General features: G+C 47.6%; 1 protein-coding gene across 8 annotated transcripts in view; it reads left to right on the top strand.

Annotated features, from left to right (window-relative positions):
* The window catches only part of PACS1 (phosphofurin acidic cluster sorting protein 1), a 105,137-nt gene that overhangs the window by 47,786 nt on the left and 39,002 nt on the right, over window positions 1–18,349 (top strand). The window contains exon 1 of one of the 8 annotated variants that reach the window (XM_045854942.1): window positions 6,480–6,498. The exons of the other annotated variants lie outside the window; for them this stretch is intronic. The gene's annotated coding sequence lies outside the window, so the exon portion shown is untranslated. Of the gene's footprint in view, window positions 1–6,479; window positions 6,499–18,349 lie in introns of those variants that run through there. 8 annotated transcript variants of the gene reach the window in all.

Here is an 18,349-nt window from a genome sequence, read left to right as displayed (position 1 = left end):
GCCGACTTCTCAAGTTTCAGAGACACCTAAGGAGTTCCCTTCAGAGTCCGCACGGATTTCGTTAGCCTTGCCAGCCTTCCCCAATTACATTCGTTTGCCTTAAGGGTTAGACTTCAAGACAGATGAAAGTTCTGAATTTTATTTTACTTCATGAATTACTAGTGTCCAGCATCTCTGAGCCACTGTGGGTTCAGCATGCACTGGTAAACTGGCTTTCCTTCCCTCCTGCTCCATATTTTCAGTGCTGCTTCAGGTTCTCCCCAACCGACTTGCAAACGAGCTTCCTTCCGGAATACAGCTCATCTGCAAGTTACACCTGGCAATGTTTGTGCCTTTTAGCTCATGCTCAGACTGCAGTGAAAGTGACGTTGATACCCAGGTGTCTCCCCTGGGTTGTGGCTTACAGGGTTTTACATGACAAAGACGCATACTGCTGAGACCTCATACTTCACCTTCCAGCCCTAACTCGTTCTCAGAAGTCTGCTTTTGCTTTCAGGAATGGAGAAGCCTGGGGCGGTTGGGGGCTGAGCGGAGAAGCAGGATTGCCCCACCCTACCGCCACAGGAGCTCAACATCTCCCGAGCACAGGAGTCATGATTCAACAAATCGTTCAGACCAGCCCCCGTGCCGCCCCCAGAGCACACTATGTACTTAAAATAAAAAGTTAGGCCCCCCACATCCAGATGAGCATCACAGAGCAGCCCTGGGGCCGTGGGGGACAGCTAGACAGGGGCGGGATGACTATGCCTCTGGCCTGATTGGGTGAGTTGGGAGCAGGAAGCTTTGCTGAAGGGGTGGCTGATTGCTGCCCCCAGTAGGGGGGACCTGCACCCTGCTTCCCCCTTGCCCTCTAGCCCCTTCCATGACTGCCTTGGCCCATACCTCTCCAGCCCCCCAGGGGCCCAGACTGGGAGGCTGGAGACTCGGGGTATGGCCCTTGCTTAACTTAGCCTAAGCTTGGGGGACAGTCCAAGGGTTGGAGGGTGGGTGCAGGCTGCTGGGTTATCTGGTGCCTTTGGGAGTTTTGTTGCTGGGGTGTTGACCCCTAAAGCCCCAGAGCCCCCCACCTCTACCCCAGACAAGCCAGTGGGCTGAAGAATCACCCTATTCTCTGCTCCGCGCCCCTGACTTGGCCTGGAGGAACAGTGCTGGGAGGGAGAGCGTCGTTAGGCTGGTGGCCCACACAGCCCTTCTGTGGAGGGTAGGGGTAGAGGGCGCTGCGGTGGCAGCAGCCAGGTCCAGGGTTTGGCCAAATGCTCCTTTCCCTGGGGGAGGCCCAGAAAGTGGGCTGGGGCTTGTTAAAAATACAGCCCCTTTTCCCTGCACACACGGGACAGGTGCAGTAGTGTCGAAATTGGTAACGAGGTGCGCAGCAGCTGGGGCAGTGGCCTCCAGGGCTGTCCTGGAGCGGTGAAACAGGAGGGCAGAGTTGGCAGCACCGGAGACCACTCCTGTGGGTGCTACGTCTGTGAAGCCCTTTCCCAAGGCCTTGTGTTGCGTATGGTTTTACATGCTAATGGGCGACGGTTGGCCAGAGGAGACCTCCTCAAACCCAGGCTGGCCCAGCCCGTGTTTTCCTGGAGGGCACCTAGTCGGTTCCCGCCCTCCTACTTCACAGCATGCCCCTTGGTAGGGAGAGGGTGTGGGGGGGAGTATTTCAGGTCTCCGGAGCATCCGTCACCTGTGGGGGCTCCTTGGGAGTCTCTGGGGGACCATGTATTCCCACTGGGGTCCATGGGATTATGTCTCCCCCTACCCAGGCTCCCTGGGAAGCCTGTTTTCCTCCCAGGGTTCCGGGCGTGTCAGGCTTAGGCCATCTCTCTTCCCTGGGAAGGGGTGGCCACTGAAGCCTGCCCGGGAGGGGATGTTCCTGGCCCTCCCGGCGTCTCTGCACTGGAGGGTCTCTGGCCTGCAGCACTTTGGGGACAGACTGGACAGCTTTGAGTTGTTTCTTTCTTCCAGGGGCTCTGGGGCGCCTCTGTCTCCTGGTAGCAGGAGGGCTTATGGTAGCCAGGAGAAAGTCTCTTTGGGGGCTTCTCCACGCAGTGCTTCTCTGGCAGGCGGGACTGCATCTCTCTCTCTGTCTCTCTGATCGAGGAGTGGGGTCAGGGAGCTGGGATTTGGGCGTGTCAGGCGCATGGTTTGTACCACTTCCCACGGCCTCACCCCTTCCAGGAAGGGCCCCTGCCTGGCCCCCACTTCACCCCCGTGTCTGGCACTGCCAGCGCGATCCCATTGGTTGGTAATGATTTCTGTCTTTCTCTTTCCCTGACTTCCCCTCCACCCCCTGGGGTTTGGTTTGTTTGCTGGGCTGTCAGTGGAAAACCCGTGTCAACTTATTCCAAGCTTTACAATGAAAATGTAAAAACTGGAAAAAATATAAAAAGTTAAGACTAATGAGCATCATGGTTCTTACTCTTTTTGGAGCTGTGAGAACCTGTCATTATTCCATTTCATGCTTTTAACTTTTCAGAGCTGACACACTCTTTGGGATAGAGTTGTGTAATTTCAGAGTTTGACGGAACCTCGGTGATGATGGAGCTTATTTTTCCCATCGAATGTGATTTTCTCTTCCGAAACCATCTTTAGAGGTTGGCTGTTCAGCCTTGGCCTGCATCCATTTACGGACTCTCCTAATAGTCAGAAGGTTCTTCTGTATGTTCAGCTGACATTCAGCTCAGGGGGATTGCTGCCACCAATCCCGATTCAACCGTTTATGGCAACGGACGGCTCAGTTTTTCCCTCTCACGCAGGAGCGCCCTTCTGCCGTCGGACAGCCCGCAGCCTCCCGGGCCTCTGCAGGCGGGCTCCCTCCCAGCTCGCTGTTCTGTTCTCTTTCTTGTGATTCGGGAGCCTTTGTACAATAAAGAAGACAGTCCCTCTGTCGTTGACATAAGTTGTGAAATCTCTCCCCACTTTGTCCGTTGTCTTCAGGCTTTGTTTACAGTGAGTGGTATTTTACCACGCAGATTTTTTTTCCGTAATGTAGTGAGATTTATCAGTTTTCAAAACTGACCTCTGCATTTTGTATCCTTAGACATAATAATCATCAGGATTACTTTTTATCCTTAGGAAGCCCTCCTCCACTTAGAGGTTATTTAAAGAAATATTTTTCTCATACTTAAGTACTTCAGTGGATTTGTTCTTGTGTTTAAGTCTTGGTCCTTCTGGAATTTATTTTGGTATAAGAGGTAAGGTTTTGGATTTATCTTTTCTTCCAGGTAGCATCCAGTTATTCCAACACCATTTATTAAATTATTCATTTTGTCCTGTCGATTTGAAATGCCACTATGTTAAGTTCATGACATAGCTTTGGATCTGCTCCCAGGATGTCTTCATGTTTTGCTGCCAAGCAAGCCCTTACAACGTCTCATGCCTCTGTTACTGAGTTGTTTTGGCCTAAATATAAAACTTCTTACGTACTTAAACGCTCGGCCTGTCATCTAGCCTGTCAGGGTGGTGTGGCTCTGATACTTCTGCATCCGCAGCCTCTTGCTCTGTGCCACCTGCAGGGCAGCAAGCATCTCTTTTATGTCGTTGTCCAGGCCACTGATTTAAGGGGCTGGCCAGGTAGGGCTGTCCTTGGGACGGCAGTGGAGAGCCGCTTCTCGCTCCTTCCTGTGTCAGAGGTGCAGCGTGGGAGAAAGAGCTGAGACCGTTGGGATCGGTTGACAGACTCCGTTGGGCACCCCTTCTGCTCATTCTGTCTCATACTGGAGTGTGCACAGGCACGGCCTGGGAATCCTGTTAAAATGCAGGCTCTGGTTCAGTGGGTCTGGGGTTGGGCTGCGAGTTTTGTTTTGTTTCGTTTTTTTAAGATTTTATTTATTTTTTGAGGGGAAGGGAAGGAGAAAGAGAGGGAGAGAAACATCAGTGTGTGGTTGCCTCTCGTGCCCCCCTCACTGGGGACCTGGCCCGCCACCCAGGCACGTGCCCTGACTGGGAGTCCCACCAGTGACCCCTTGCTTCACAGGCCAGCGCTCAGTCCACTGAGCCACGCCAGCCGGGGCTGAGCGTCTGTCTTTCTAGTAAGGCCCTAGCCAGGCGTGTCCAACCTGTGTGGCCCAGTACAAAATTGTAAATTTACTTAAAACATTATGAGATTTTGTTTTTGTTAGTGTTTATGTGTTTAATGTGTAGCCCAAGACACTCCTCTTCTTCCAGTGTTGCCCAGAGATGCCAAAGGTTGGGCACTCCTGCGTGAACGTGTTAGCCACCTTCACTGGAAAAACCCCAGGTCCACGAGTGCTGTTTGGATCTGGGGCGCCGTCACTGAGAAAACAAAACGAATCACAGGTGGAAGCTTCTCCTGCCTTGACTCCAGCTGCACGGCTGGACTAGCAATTCTGCTGTTTCCAGGTGGGTCAGGTCCACCTGTCTGGTAAAGAGGCTATTTTTTCTGATGCAACATTTTAAACTGAAGTCAGGTGATTCTGTTAATAAAAATGTCAAATAATAAGAGTGATTTCCCTCCCCAGCAGTATTAGATTATGGTGTTATCAAGAGTCTTGCAATTGAATTACCTTCCTGTAATCAATCCCGCCTTATCAGTTAATGCTACTTGTAATGGACTGCTGGCTTCCAAAGACTTTGTGTGGATTATTTAAAACTCCCCGCCAGCTGTCTGGAAGAGGCATGTCCACATTCCTCAATTAGCGCGTTCCTCAGGCAAACACTTGTGCGGCTGGCTGGTGCTGGGAAGGCGTCTGGGGCAGCTGCTGGGCACAGAGAGCTGCCCTGTGTGTGGGCGTCTACGAGCTGAGCCTTCCCTGTGTGTAGGCGTGTACGGGCTGACCCTTCCCTGTGTGTGGGCGTCTACGGGCTGACCCTTCCCTGTGTGTAGGCGTGTACGGGCTGACCCTTCCCTGTGTGTAGGCGTGTACGGGCTGACCCTTCCCTGTGTGTGGGCGTCTACGGGCTGGCCCTGCCCTGTGTACACTCGGCTAGACTGGATCTGGCTGCCTTGGGGTCATTGTCAGTGCAGTTTTGCTCTTCTTCCTGTATACTTGTCAGGTGGTACCACCAACCCAAGGGAAACACGAATGAAATTTAACTTGCCGTGAGCTTTGCCCTGATTTAATGCAATGCTCAACTTGGGGAGCCATTTGCTATCGGAGACTTTTGGGGTGGGGAGCATTTTAAGAAGTTTGAAGTGATGTACAATTAATTTAGGATGAGTTGTGTAGAAGAAATGCTTTATTACAAGCTTGCAGTGTCAAATAATAATATTGAAAAATGCTTTTAATTTGGGGAGATTTGTAGACATCAATCTAGGAGTCAGAAATTCTTGAACTTTGGTTCCTGTTTGCCTCTTACTGATAACGGACTATATTTAGTTTTTCCTGAGTTGGGCTCTTATCAAGGAATGGGAAGGCGAACAAAGAGCAACAGTAATACCTGTTTGCCAAAAGACCGGAGCGGCCACGCGGTCCTTTGCTGTTTTAGTAGGGCAAGGTACAGCGACAGGACACGGTGCTAGTGTAAAACACTGGATCGTGTGAGGAAGAGAACAGGTATAGTAGAGCAAGGGGAATAAATGTTGGGTCGGATTTTGCACAGATAGGTACAGAGATTAGGTGGCCAGCTTTCAGTGGCCTGTGGTCGACTTCAGATGCGAGCCGGTAGACCGCATGGCTTACGGGGAGGGGAAGGAGGACAAACACGGCCCGGCAGCTTCTCTCCTGAGAGGATCCCCGTGAAACCGCCCCGTACTTGGATAAGACGGGAAAGAAACTGTCATTTGGTTTACCTTTAGACTGGGTAGAGTTCTTCTAAAACCATCTTGTAGCCATCTTTTAGAAAGTTGTATCTTGCTTTCTCAAGACCTGGAAATGCATAGAGTAATAGCTTAGGAAGACAGCTAGACATTTTTCCTTATGGTCTCGTTGGATTTATAATGCAGTTTTATGTCACGTGCCTGAACGGTACTCTTGAAGATGAAAGATTTAAAAGTAACTGAGGACACAGGCAGGACTTGGGTGGGTGGAGTGAGGAAGTCAGCAAAGCTCTCCTCAAAAACAATGATACACTAGGCAGAACTGTCAAAAACAACCATTCGGGGGCTCTGAAAATCGAACAAACGCAAACAACAAACCGAGAAGCATTTATCCGTAAGAAACTGCTGAACTTCACATAAGAACAGTGGGAGTTTTTGACGTCCTGGCCCGGGACTGCTCCCTTCACCCCCATTAGTCCGGTAGTTCTCCCGGGGCAGGGCAGGGCAGGCCACGGAAACCCGCGAGGCGGCTGCTGGAGGACGCACACTTGGTTTGGGGCAGAGGATGAAAGCCCGTGCCCGCTGGCATTGTCGGTAAAAGTAATGACCCCGGTAGCAGCTGAGCGAGGCAGCTCTGGTAGCCTAAATAGCTGTCCCAGATAGCTCAAGCAACAGACTGGTGGACAGGCCAAAACTTCAGAGATCCTGGAAACGACACAGGCATGGAAAGGCTTGAGAAGCTCTCCACACGTTGCTGACTGCCGAAAAGCGTGTGCACACGTGTAAGTGGGGCTGGGAAGGGCCCAGGCTCTCCGCGTATCCTGGTTGGCTGAGTAAGTATGCAGAGGGGAGGCACCAGGGCCCAGCAGAAAGTAAAAGTTGGGGCAGACCCGAACTTTGTATTCCACAGCCCCTACACCGATCCATACACCGATCCACGGGTAGAGGTGGAAGTCTAGCTGGTTCTCGCTCAAGACGTGTGAGTGCAATCTTTAACCCATTAGCCAATTATTGGCTGATCACCGAACTGTGTAGACACAGGGGCAGCCCCCAGAAGGTCAGGCTTAAAAGCATAAACAAGAATTTCCAAAAAGCAACGGAGTAGGGACATCATGGCTGCACACCATGGGGGAGACAGATTCTGCAGATCTAGTCCAGGGACGTTACTAGCACGGGCCGGTGCCCGCTCAATCTGTGCAGCTTGTAAAATACCCTCTGGGGGGAGGGGGGGCACGGAGGTATATGCTCAAAGGCTGGTGGACCCACATACAGTTTTTCCTCAGCTTTGTAAAGTGGTCCTTTCTAGAGGTTTATGGAAATGTCTGTTTATATTTCCAAAGTAAATTAGATATTTTTCTACAGTGTACCATTAATACTTTGTAAACACACACACACACACACACACACACACATACACCTTTTAAAAAATTATTCATAAGCCCTGACTGGCATAGCTCAGTGGATTGAGTGCAGGCTGCGAACCAAAGTGTCGCAGGTTCGATTCCTAGTTAGGGCACATGCCTGGGTTGCAGGCCATGGCCCCCAGTAACTGCACATTGATGTTTCTCTCTCTCTCTCTCTCTCTCTCTCTCTCTCTCTCTCTCTCTCTCTCTCTCTTTCTCCCTCCCTTCCCTCTCTAAAAATAAATAAAAATCTTAAAAAAAAAGGTTTGCTTTAAAAAAATTATTCATAGTGTGACACTGTGGGTACTCAGTCTATAAGCAACACTTAACTTTCTACTTCCATTCTACCTCCTATGTTCCTCTTCTGGGTTTGTTTTTTGTTTTTTGTTTGTTTTTTGTTTTTTTTTGATGTCTATTTAGTGCATAGTAAAAATCTTTGGGGGCAAAACTGATCTTACTCATATTTATTAACTTCTACCCATCCCATTTCTCTGTTCCTTTTATGAATTGCACACAGGGAACCATCTATGTGTATTTACACTCTGTTAGAGACATAGGAATAGTAATTCCGTGCGGCAGTTGGAACTTAGTGCTGTGATCTGCAGTACCGTTACTCCACAGTTCTTCTCTCTCCTCCCCCGCAGTAGCCAGCATGCCTATCGGAACAAAACGCAGAGTCCACGAGGAACCCCGCTGCCCACGCCCTCCAGGCAGGACCGAGTGGTGGTGGCTCCTCGGCAGGAAAAAGACTCATTTTCTAGGATCAGAATTCCAGTTCATAGCTTCTTTAATTTGGGGCCTGGGCTGTTTTTCTTTTATGTTTCTTTTTTCTTTTCATTAAAATAGAAAACTCAGTCGCAGGCCTTTTTATTACATGTGGCACGTGGACTGCTTGACTTACTAAATGTCTAAGGACAATCAAAACTTTACCATTGAGATGTTATTATTCATTATTTTAAAACTTATCATTGTTTTGTACGTAACACTATGTAGTTAAAGATAAGATGTTATTTTAAAAATCTTAAAAGTATATTTAATTGTAAATTGGATTGGAGGAAGTTTCCAATAAAGAAGGCAGACTGAAGGAGGTGCTCAAATCCTCCCACAGATAACAACTAGGAAGTCCGGACAAAATATAACAACCTACTAAAAGCATTCAAAAACAGCAAAAGGAGAGTAGACTCCTAAAAAATTATAATTGGAAGGAGCAAGACTTGGAAGTTTGTGGCTCTTTTTGCCAAAAGTTTTGCTCCAGACCCCATGGTGGCTGTAGGAGAATGAAATGATATTGGAACACAGCAGCTGCATAGATCAGAGGGCCGGAGAGCAGAGGTCGGGGGGCAGGGGAACAGCTGGAAATTTAAGAGGGAAATCCTGGAAGCCAGAGAGTGCTGCAAAAAGGGTGAGGCCCCAAAACTTGGCCTAAATCCCTGTTGACTGATTGATTAGTCGGGGTTCTGCAGACAAACAGAACCAACGTGATGTACATGAGGAGATTCATTGTAGGAATTGGCTTATGTGATTATGGAGGCTGAGGAGTCCCACTCTCTGCAGTCTGCCAGCTGGAGAAACAGGAAAGCTGGTGGCACGATTCAGCCCGAGTCCAACGGCCTGAGAATTGGAGGGCCGATGGTGTGGTCCCACACTGAGTCCGAGAATGCTGACGCTGGAGGGTAGGAGAAGATGGGTGGTTCAGCTCAGGCAGAGAGGGAGAGCAAATTCTTCCTTCCCCTGCCTTTGTTTCTATTTAGACCCACCCACACTGGGGAGTGCCGTCTGCTTTACTCAGTTACGAATTTAAATGCTAATCTCTTCCAGAAGCACTCTTACGGACACACCCAGAAATCATGGTCGACTGGCTGTCTGGGCACTCGCTAGCCCAGTCAAGTTGACACATAAAATTAACCATTACAAATGTGCAGGGAGACTCCAGTGGACCCAGCAAAACAAAAATAAAAACCAATTAACTAAACAAACAAACAAACAAACAAAAACAACGGGCAAAGTCAAGAGAGGTATCAGTCCTTGAAAGGCAATCTTATACTATCTGAAAGTGTAAGTTTGATGCTTTTTTTTTTTTTTTAACTGCACGCGTTTCTAAACTGCACTGCGCAGGCAATAGCGCGAGCTGAAGCCCGTTGGCTTTGGAAGACAGACCCCGACGTGCAGAGCAGCTGGAAAATTAGAGGCAAAGCACAAAAACACAAAAACCACAGGGTGTGAGCCATCAAATCTGTGTATAAGCGGTCCAAATCTTTGGCTGTCTGCCAAATTACACAGGTGCAGGGGAGACCTCAGTTAGCCAGCCTAAAAAAGCATCAGCTAGAAGCTACAAGAACTAAGCAGATTTATTTATTTTTTTTTAAACAGAGAGGGGAAGGGAGGGAGAAAGAAAGGGAGAGAAACATTGATGGGAGAGAGAAACACTGATCAATTGCCCCTCACACCCCCCCAACTGGGACCCTGGCCTGCAACCCAGGCATGTGCCCTGATTGGGAGTTGAACCAGTGACCTTCTGGTTCTCAGGCCAGCCAGGGCTCAAAGGGGAAAGGGAGGGAGAGGGAAACATCCATCAATTGCCTACCGTACGCACCCACTGGGTACCAAACTCGTCACCTAGATTTGTGCTCTGAAAGGGAATTGAACCCACAGCTTTTTGTATAGTACCAGGATGATGCTCCAGCTACCTGAGCCACCGGGCCAGGCCAGGGCTAAATAGCTTTTTAAATAATACCATGTTACTAACAGCATGATTATTTGATACAGGTTAAGTGGTCTTTGGGTTCTTAGCACCCTTGGCTGACACCAACCAAGAATCACTCCTGGAGCTAGGGAGGGCTCCCCCTCTTGGGATATGACTGCACATTTGTTCTTTCCTCTTTTTATTGAATTATGAAAGATCTTTTGACTTTCTGATGTGACAGGTAAGAATTTAATGCAAAACCCTTTATTTTCTTCCTTCTCCCTCCCTCTGGTATTTGGAAACTATATTTTCAATTTTTTGTTGTTGCTAACTTTTGTAACTTAAATTGTTTTAATTTATACTTCTATTTCTGGTTCCACTAATACCAATATGTTTAGTTTTTCTCCTTGTATCTAAAAATTGAACACAGAGGTGCATATATCTTTTTGAATTAGTATTTTTGTTTTCTTTGGATAGATACCCAGAAGTGGGATTGCTGGGCCCTGTGGTAGTTCTGGTTTTACTTTTTTGAAGAACCTTCGTACTGTTTTTGCACAGAGGCCGCACCGGTGGGCAGCCCCGCCGGCAGTGCCCAGAGGTCCCCTGTTCTCCACGCCCTTGCCCGTGCTCGTCGTTTGTTGTCTTCTTGCTAACAGCCAGTCTGATGGATGCGAGGTGGTACCTCGTTGTTGTTTGCGTTTCCCTGACGACCAGTGATGTGGAGCATCTTTTCATGTGTCGTTTGGCCATCTGTTATGTTTGGAGAGATGTCTGTTCATTCAGGTCCTCTACACATTTTTAAATTGGATTGTTTTATTGGTGTTAAGTTGTATGAGTTCCTTATATATTTTGGATATTAACCCCTTATTGGATCTATCATTTGCAAAGAACTTTTCCCATTCAGTGGGTTTTGGTTTTGTTGATGGTTTTCTTTACAATGCAAAAGCTTTTTATTTTTAGTTTAATGTAATCCCACTTGTTTTTGCTTTTGTTGTCCTTGCCTGGGAAGACATATCAAATATATATATAGCTAATGTCAAAAAGGTTTTTTTTCTAGGACTTGGATGGTTTCTGGTCTTAAGTCTTTAATTCATTAATTTTGAGTTTATTTTGTGTATAGTATAAAAAAGTCATCCAGTTGTTTTTTTTTTATTTTGCATGTAGTTGCCCACTTTTCCCAGCAGCATTTATTGAAGAGACTATCTTTTCCCCATTGTGTATTCTTGCCTCCTTTATCATAGATTAATTGGCCATATAAGCATAGATTTACTTCTGTTCTGTTCTATTGATGTCTGTTTTTATGCCAACACCGTACTGTTTGGTTACTATAGTTTTGTAGTATAGTTTGCAATCGGGGCACATGTTACCTCCAAGTGTGTTCTTGTTTTTCAAGATTGCTTTGGTTATTCAGGGTCTTCGTGGTTCTATATAAATTTTAAGATTATTCGTTCTAGTTCTGTGAAAAATGTCATTGGTATTTTGACAGGGACTTATTTTGTTTTCACAACTGCATAGTGGTCCATCCTGTGAATATACCATAATTTATTTAACTAGTCCTGCGTTGATGGATAATTCGGGTCTTCCAGTCTGCTACTAGAAACAACATATATCTGGCCCTGGCCAAGTGGGTCAGTGGGTTAGAGTATTGTCCCCATAAGCCAGCATTGTGGGTTTGATCCCCAATCAGGGCTCATGCAAGAATCAACCAATGAATGCATAAATACATGAAACAACAAATATGTCTCTCTCCCTCCTTCCCCTCTCTCTAAAATCATAAATTAAAAAATAAAACTTTAACTTTAAAAAGAAAAAGGTAACAACATATATCTGTAGAGTAAATTCCTACAGTGAAAATGCTGAGTGAAAGAGTATTTGCATTTGCAAGGTGGGTAGAAACGACAGAATTGCCCTCTGTAAGGATGCGCCAGCCTAGGTTCCCACAGGCAACGTGTGAGTGCCTGTTCCCCCACAGCCTTGCCCCGGTGTTAAAGGTCTTCCTCCCTTTCCTCCCTTCCTGTAGGGCAGGGGTCCCCCGCCTCCCTCCTTCTGGTCAGTGGGCACAGCCTGAACTCTGCCTCCTGCCTCCCTGGTCCCCCACCCTGGTCCATAGAAAATTGTCTTCCATGACACCGGTCCCTGGTGCCAGAAAGGTTGGGGACCGCTGCTTTTAGGGGGTGATGGTGGCTTTTGCTGATCTGACAGGTAAAGGATGGCCGTTTAATGGTGAGTCCATCCCTGTGAGGCTGACGTAGGAGTTACCGCACTTTCACAAAATCGGTGGAAAAGCCCAACTTTCTTTACATTTTACAAGCTGCAAAGAAATGCTAACAGATCAAGAAATTAACCACAGGACCTAATTAGAAAAAGATTTGGCAACATGCCCAGCTCATCCAGTGGCAAAGGGAGAAAATGCTCTGCATTTTGTGACACTGTTTAGAAAGGGGTAATTTGAATGCCCTCTAATCTGGGCTGGTAATGTCCAATTAAGAGTGTTAGAATGAAAACACTCGGGCTTTTTATACTTAGTGTGGCGAAGCGGATTTTTCCCTCCCCCTGGACTCTTCCCTTTAAATATATTTACATTGAATGGTGAAGATTACCGTCTAGTTAAACAAACTGAACGTTTCCTGTTTTCTCTCAAACCAGTGTGTGTGGAGTTGGAGGAATTTAAGAATTCAGAGTAGGACAGAGCCCCGTCCTTCAGACGCATGCAGGACGGGTGACCGTGGCTCAGGACAGAACCTGGTGAGGGCAGTGCAGGCAGAAGCAGGGCGGGCCTCGGAGAAGGGGGCAAGCCTAGGGAGCGGGCGGGGACAGGAGGGGGCAGTATTTAGGGTGACCTAAAGTGATGAGTAGCCGTAAATACACAGATGTAGAGGCAAGGGAAGGTTTTTCAGTTGGTTTTTTTTTTTTTTTTTAAATCTGGCTTAGGTGACAGAATGTGAAACATGTGTTTTCTTGGCATTGGTACACTCTGGCAGAGAGTCAGACTGGAGTTTAGCACCACAGTTTGTATCTAATTTAGGCGACATAACCTAGTTAAGAACACAGACTCAAGCTAGACAACCCTGGCCGCCGCCCACTGGCTGTATGACCTGGGGCAGGCTGTTTCACCTCTCTGTGCCTCCGCCTTCTCTCCTCTGAAGGGAAGGTTACGGTGGGTTTGAGGATCAAGTTGGCGGATGCGGGCTGCACATTGCAGTGCCTGGCTCGGCGTTTCTGTGCTCGCTGTCGCCACGGCGTTGTGCCGTCACGGGGTGACACTTTTTATACTCAAAAAGAATATGTTTCTGTCCCGATAGATGTGGCTCGGTGGGTTGGGTGTTGTGCTGCAAACCTAAAGGTCACGGGTTCAATTCCCACTCAGGGCACACGCCTCAGTTGTGGGCCAGGGTCCCGGTCGGGGGTGTGCGAGAGGCAGCCCATTGATGTTTCCCTCCCTCTCTTCCTCCCTCCCTTCCCCTCTCTCTAAAAATAGTTTGGTTGGCCAAAAAGTGCCTTTGGTTTTTTCCATACCATGGCTCTAGGAGCACTTAGTTGTCTTGAACTTAAGTCGAAACTATTTTGTTAGATCGTATTGTGATAGCTTCCATACCAGCGTGCATTTAACAAAAAACATCAAAATTGGTGAATTTTGGTGCAGTCATTTTAATATTGAAGATGGAAGGAGATACGCAACATTTTTGGCATATCATGCTTTATTTCAAGAAAGGTGAAAATGCAACTGAAATGCCAAAAAGATTTGTGCAGCATATGGAGACGGTGCTGCGACTGATAGGACATGGCAAAAGTGGTTCGCCCAGTTTCAAGCTGGAGACTTCTCGCTGGACGGTGCCCCACGGTGAGGGAGACCAGTTGAAGTGGATAGCGATCAAGTGGAGACATTCATTGAGAACAATCAACATTATACCGACATACTCGAAATATCTAAATCAATAAAGTTATTGGTGAAAATGAAAAATGTGGTTTTTATATTATGGAAAAAACTAAACAGACTTTCTGGCCAACCAAATATTGTTAGAGAGAGGGAAATAAGTAAATCTTCTTTGGTTCACAGTCCAGTGCTCAATCCACTGAGCCACCATACCAGCCAGAGATAAAAACCTTTTTTTTTTTTTTTTTTAAGGAATATTTTCCTGGTTACGAGATTAACACATGATCGCTGTGAGAAATGTGGTATATATAGAAAAGCATTTTTAAAAATGCTTTTAAAACCTTGCCACTAGGAAACAGTGCCAGCAGCATTTTGGCATCTTACCTTTAAAGCAGTCCCGCACGGTGAGTAAGACCATGGACGCGGGAGCCCACCTGCTAGGGTTCCTATCCTGGTCCCACCATCTGTTCATCTCTCCGACCCTCTCAGTGTGCTCATCTGTAAAGTGTGGGAAATAGGCCCTGGCTGGCGTAGCTCAGTGGATTGAGCGCAGGCTGCGAACCAAGGCATCGCAGGTTCGATTCCCAGTCAGGGCACATGCCTGGGTTGCAGGCCACCGCCCCCAGCAACCGCACATGGATGTTTCTCTCTCTCTCCCCCTCCCTTCCCTCTCTAAAAAAATAAAATAAAAATAAAATCTTTTTTAAAAAATGTGGGAAACAGTACTGTTCCTAGAGCGAAGATTAAGTAAGTTAAGAGATTGAAGCATTAGAACAGTGGAAGGCAGAGGCGGTGCCAGGTGAGTGTCGTTGCTGCTGTTGGTCTTCCCTTTGTATACGGCCAAGAGGTAAAGGGTCCCATCCCTCGGCCTCGGAACAGAGAGGACAAGCGAGTGGGACTGGTGGCGGTGGAGGGGGCAGACAAAAAGTACCCCCAGAGAACACACGCGCACGCACATGCACACGCTTGCGTGACCCGGAGCGAACGATGGCTTGCTTACGGAAAGGCGCTGTGGTGGGGGAAGGGAACTTAAGTAGTTAGTTACCGGCGGAGGCTGTGACTTGGTTTCAGGGGTCCCCTTTCCTGCAGTTTTGCTTTCAGTGGTTAGTTACCCACTGTCAGTGGCAGTAAATTTTGTCAGTAAAATTTAGAGTCAAGTCTCACTGTAGCAGAGATAGCAGATCAACTCCTCACCTCTGTGACCTTGAAAATTGGCTCGGATTCTAGCCCCTGGGGCCCGTGGCGCTGTGGATGCGACGAAACAAATTCACACAGACTACTGAGCCCGGAGGAGGAAAAGGGACAGCGTGGCCACTCTCTCAAGGGGAGAGCACCTCTGCCTTTGCCTTGACATGCTTTTTATTGGGTTCAATTTGCACGGGAATACAGGGTGTATATGTAAAGCTCATCAGTCATTGTCAGGAAGAAATGATTAAACAATAGATAACATTCAGAGAACTCTGAGGGCTTATTCTGAGTCAGGGTCAGATAGTTAAAGGGCCATAAAACTTTGGGGAACAAACTCACTTCCTGCTTGGACCCTTATCATTTAAATTCAGGGTATTAACAAAGCAGGTTTCGTAAGGATTTTATGCATTCTTTCTTAGGCCTGATCGCCCTAGGGAACCCGCCTTTTCCAGTACAGGGCTGCACCCACCTCCAGCATTGTTTGAGGCTTAAGGCATTGTTTGAGGCTTAAGTCAGGCAGGGGAAGTTAGGCAGCCAAGAGATTAGGAGACTTCTTGCAGACAGAATGAGGACTCAGGCTATGTCAAAGCTGAGGTGTGAAGGTCCATTGCCCCTTTTTCCTATAGCCCCCCAAGTCCTTCCCTGAGGACCCCTTCGTGACCATGCCTGTCTTAGGTTGTCCTTCTTTTGAGGAATCTTATCCTTCATTGGCTAACCCGTCATCCACCCGGGGCCAAGCAGGGTGAAATAAAAGGGGGCAGAGGTGACGCCCCTACAAGGATGATGAGCTTTGTCTCCTAAGTGGCTTATGGTCCCAAGGTCCTTTACTCAGCCTTAGCCACAGAGGGTTACAGCTTCTGAAACCAGGCAGGGTGGTTCCCAACAGAAAATAGTATGTCCCTGGGATAACAATGTGGTGGGACATAATTGAAACACTCCAGGTACTTGTTTGCTGGATCTTTTTTTTTTTGTTGTTCATAATTCTAGGGAGACACCAGAGTTACTTTAAAAAATTTTTTTTAAAAAAATATTTTGTTGATTTATTCCATCCAGGTCTCTCCAATCACATCTGTCCCCTACATTCTTATTCTCCTTTGCTGGACCTTTCTCTTCTGCCAGCCTTGTAAACATTGGCATGCCCAGGGTTCCAGTCTTGCTACCCCTCCCCCTTTTTTCAACTGGAACTTGCCTCTGGAAGACCTCAGCTGTCACCCTTGCTTTAAACACCACCTTCACCCTGGCTGGCGTAGCTCAGTGGATTGAGCGCCGGCTGCGAACCAAAGTGTCGCAGGTTCCATTCCCAGTCAGGGCACATGCCTGGGTTGCAGACCATGACCCCCAGCAACCGCACATTGATGTTTCTCTCCCTCTCTCTCTCTCTCTCTCTCTCCCCCCCCACTCCCTGCCTTCCTTTTCTAAAAAATAAATAATAAATAATAAAATCTTTTAAAAAAAGAAATCAAAAGTAATTTTAAAAAACCCCACCACCTTCATGCCATGACTCCCACACCTGTACCTCCAGCCTCTTTCCCTGGGCCTCAGGGCCCACGGCTGGCTGCCTGCTTTAATTTTTCCATTCGGATATTTAACTGTTGCAGACTTAATAATGACCTGACTTTTCTAACCTGTTCACCAAAAAACTTGCCCATTTCCCTCTTTTCAGTAAACACTACCACCGTCCATTTTATGCGTTCAATTATGCATTCAATCCCACTGAGTTGCTCAAGCCAAAAAAAAAACAAATATCCTTGAGCTTTCTTTTTCCCTGTACCCTGCATTCAGTTTATCACTATGTCCTATCAGCTCTAGCAGAATGTTCCTGAATCCCACCCTTCTGCCCGTCCCCACTGCTACTGCCCCAGACGAGACCTTCCCGTCTCTCCCGTCTTCTCCCTGTCTTACCTGCAGCAGCCCCCAGACAGGCCTTCCTGTGGTCCGCTGGCCGCCGGGTGGCAGTGGGGTGAACTGGCGCAGATCGCCGCACATCATGTACTTGTTTCTAACTCTCCACTGGCTGTACCGCCTTGTCCAGCCTCCGTTTGCCCCTCTAACCTCGCATTTCACTGCTGCCTCGTTCACTGGGCTGCGGACACAGCCCAGCCTCATTGAACGCCCAGCCTCATTGAATGTTTCATCCTCCTCCTCTGGCTGCAGACACAGCCCAGCCTCATTGAATGTTTCATCCTCCTACTCTGTGGATTTCCTACGTGTGCTTCCCTAAGTAAATAAACTACAACTTGTAGTTTATTTTTGCTGGGTTTTGAATTTGATACAGTGTTGCACTCTGTATAGTCTTTTGCAACTTTGTTTTCACTCAGCAGTGTGTTTGGAGATTAGTGAATGTCGGAAGTCATTTTCACTGCTGGGTAGCACTTTATTGTGTGAACATACCCCAGTTTATCGTCTGTTCTTCTGACATTGTACATTTGGGTTCTGACGAGCATAACACAGGTATTATCTGGTTTACAGAGAACTTACTGAGGGGCAAGCACGGTTCTTAGTGCTTTCACACCTATGAGTCCTCACGACAGCTCTCTGCATTGGTGTTGTAACCCCCGTCCTACCAGTGAGGAAACAGAGGCATGGGAAGATGAAGTGGTTCACCCGCGGTCATAGAGCTAATGAAGGCCATGGGCGCTTTTGCACGCGTCTCCTGGTACACGGGGCGGGCATTGCTCCAGAAGTGAGATTGCCGAAGCCTGGCTTTCACGCGCGTCCAGCCTCACAAGCCCAACGGCGTCCCACGCACGTGGGTTCCAGCCGACACGCTCACTGGCGGCACCTGAGCTCCCGCTGTGCCCCACCTTCACCCACACGTGGTTCTGCCGATTTTGTGGGTGTACAATGATAGTTTGATTTCAGTTTTCATTTCCCTGATTCCTAATGAGGTTGAGCATCTTTTCATACATTTATTAGCCATTAGTGTTTCCTCTTCTGGGAACATGGAACATCTGTTCGTGTCTTTTACCCACTTTTCTATTGACTTGCCAGTCTCTTTCTTATTGAATTGTAGGAGTTTTTTACATTCTGGACCTTTTGTCAGTGTTGGGAGTTTCAAGTATCGTTTCCAAGTTCGTGATTTGTGTTTTAACTCTATGGTGTCTCCCAATAAACAGAAATGCCTAGTTTTAATGCCTAATTTCTCAGGGTTTTCAGTGTCTTAATTAAGAAATCCATTCTTGCCCTGTCTGGATGGCCCCACTGGCTGGAGTGCCGCCCCACGCGCCGAAAGGCTGCAGGGTCAGTCCCCAGGTGGAGTGCTCCCGGGAGGCCACTGACAGTGTTTCTCTTCCACATCCGTGTGTGTGTGTGTGTGTGTGTGTGTGTGTCTCCTCTTCCCCTGCCACCTCCGTCATAAATGTATCCTCGGGTGAGGATTAAAAAAAGAAGAAATCCATTGTTTTTTTTTAGATCAAATTTACCATCTTAATCTTTTTTAAAAAATATTTTATTTATTTTTAGAGAGCGGTAAGGGAAGGAGAAAG

Source organism: Phyllostomus hastatus, unplaced genomic scaffold (assembly GCF_019186645.2).
Source record: "Phyllostomus hastatus isolate PE091 unplaced genomic scaffold, TTU_PhHast_1.1 phas_scaffold_11, whole genome shotgun sequence".
NCBI lineage: Eukaryota > Metazoa > Chordata > Mammalia > Chiroptera > Phyllostomidae > Phyllostomus > Phyllostomus hastatus.
Note: the sequence above shows the minus strand (reverse complement) of the source record. Positions and strands in the feature narration are given on the sequence as shown.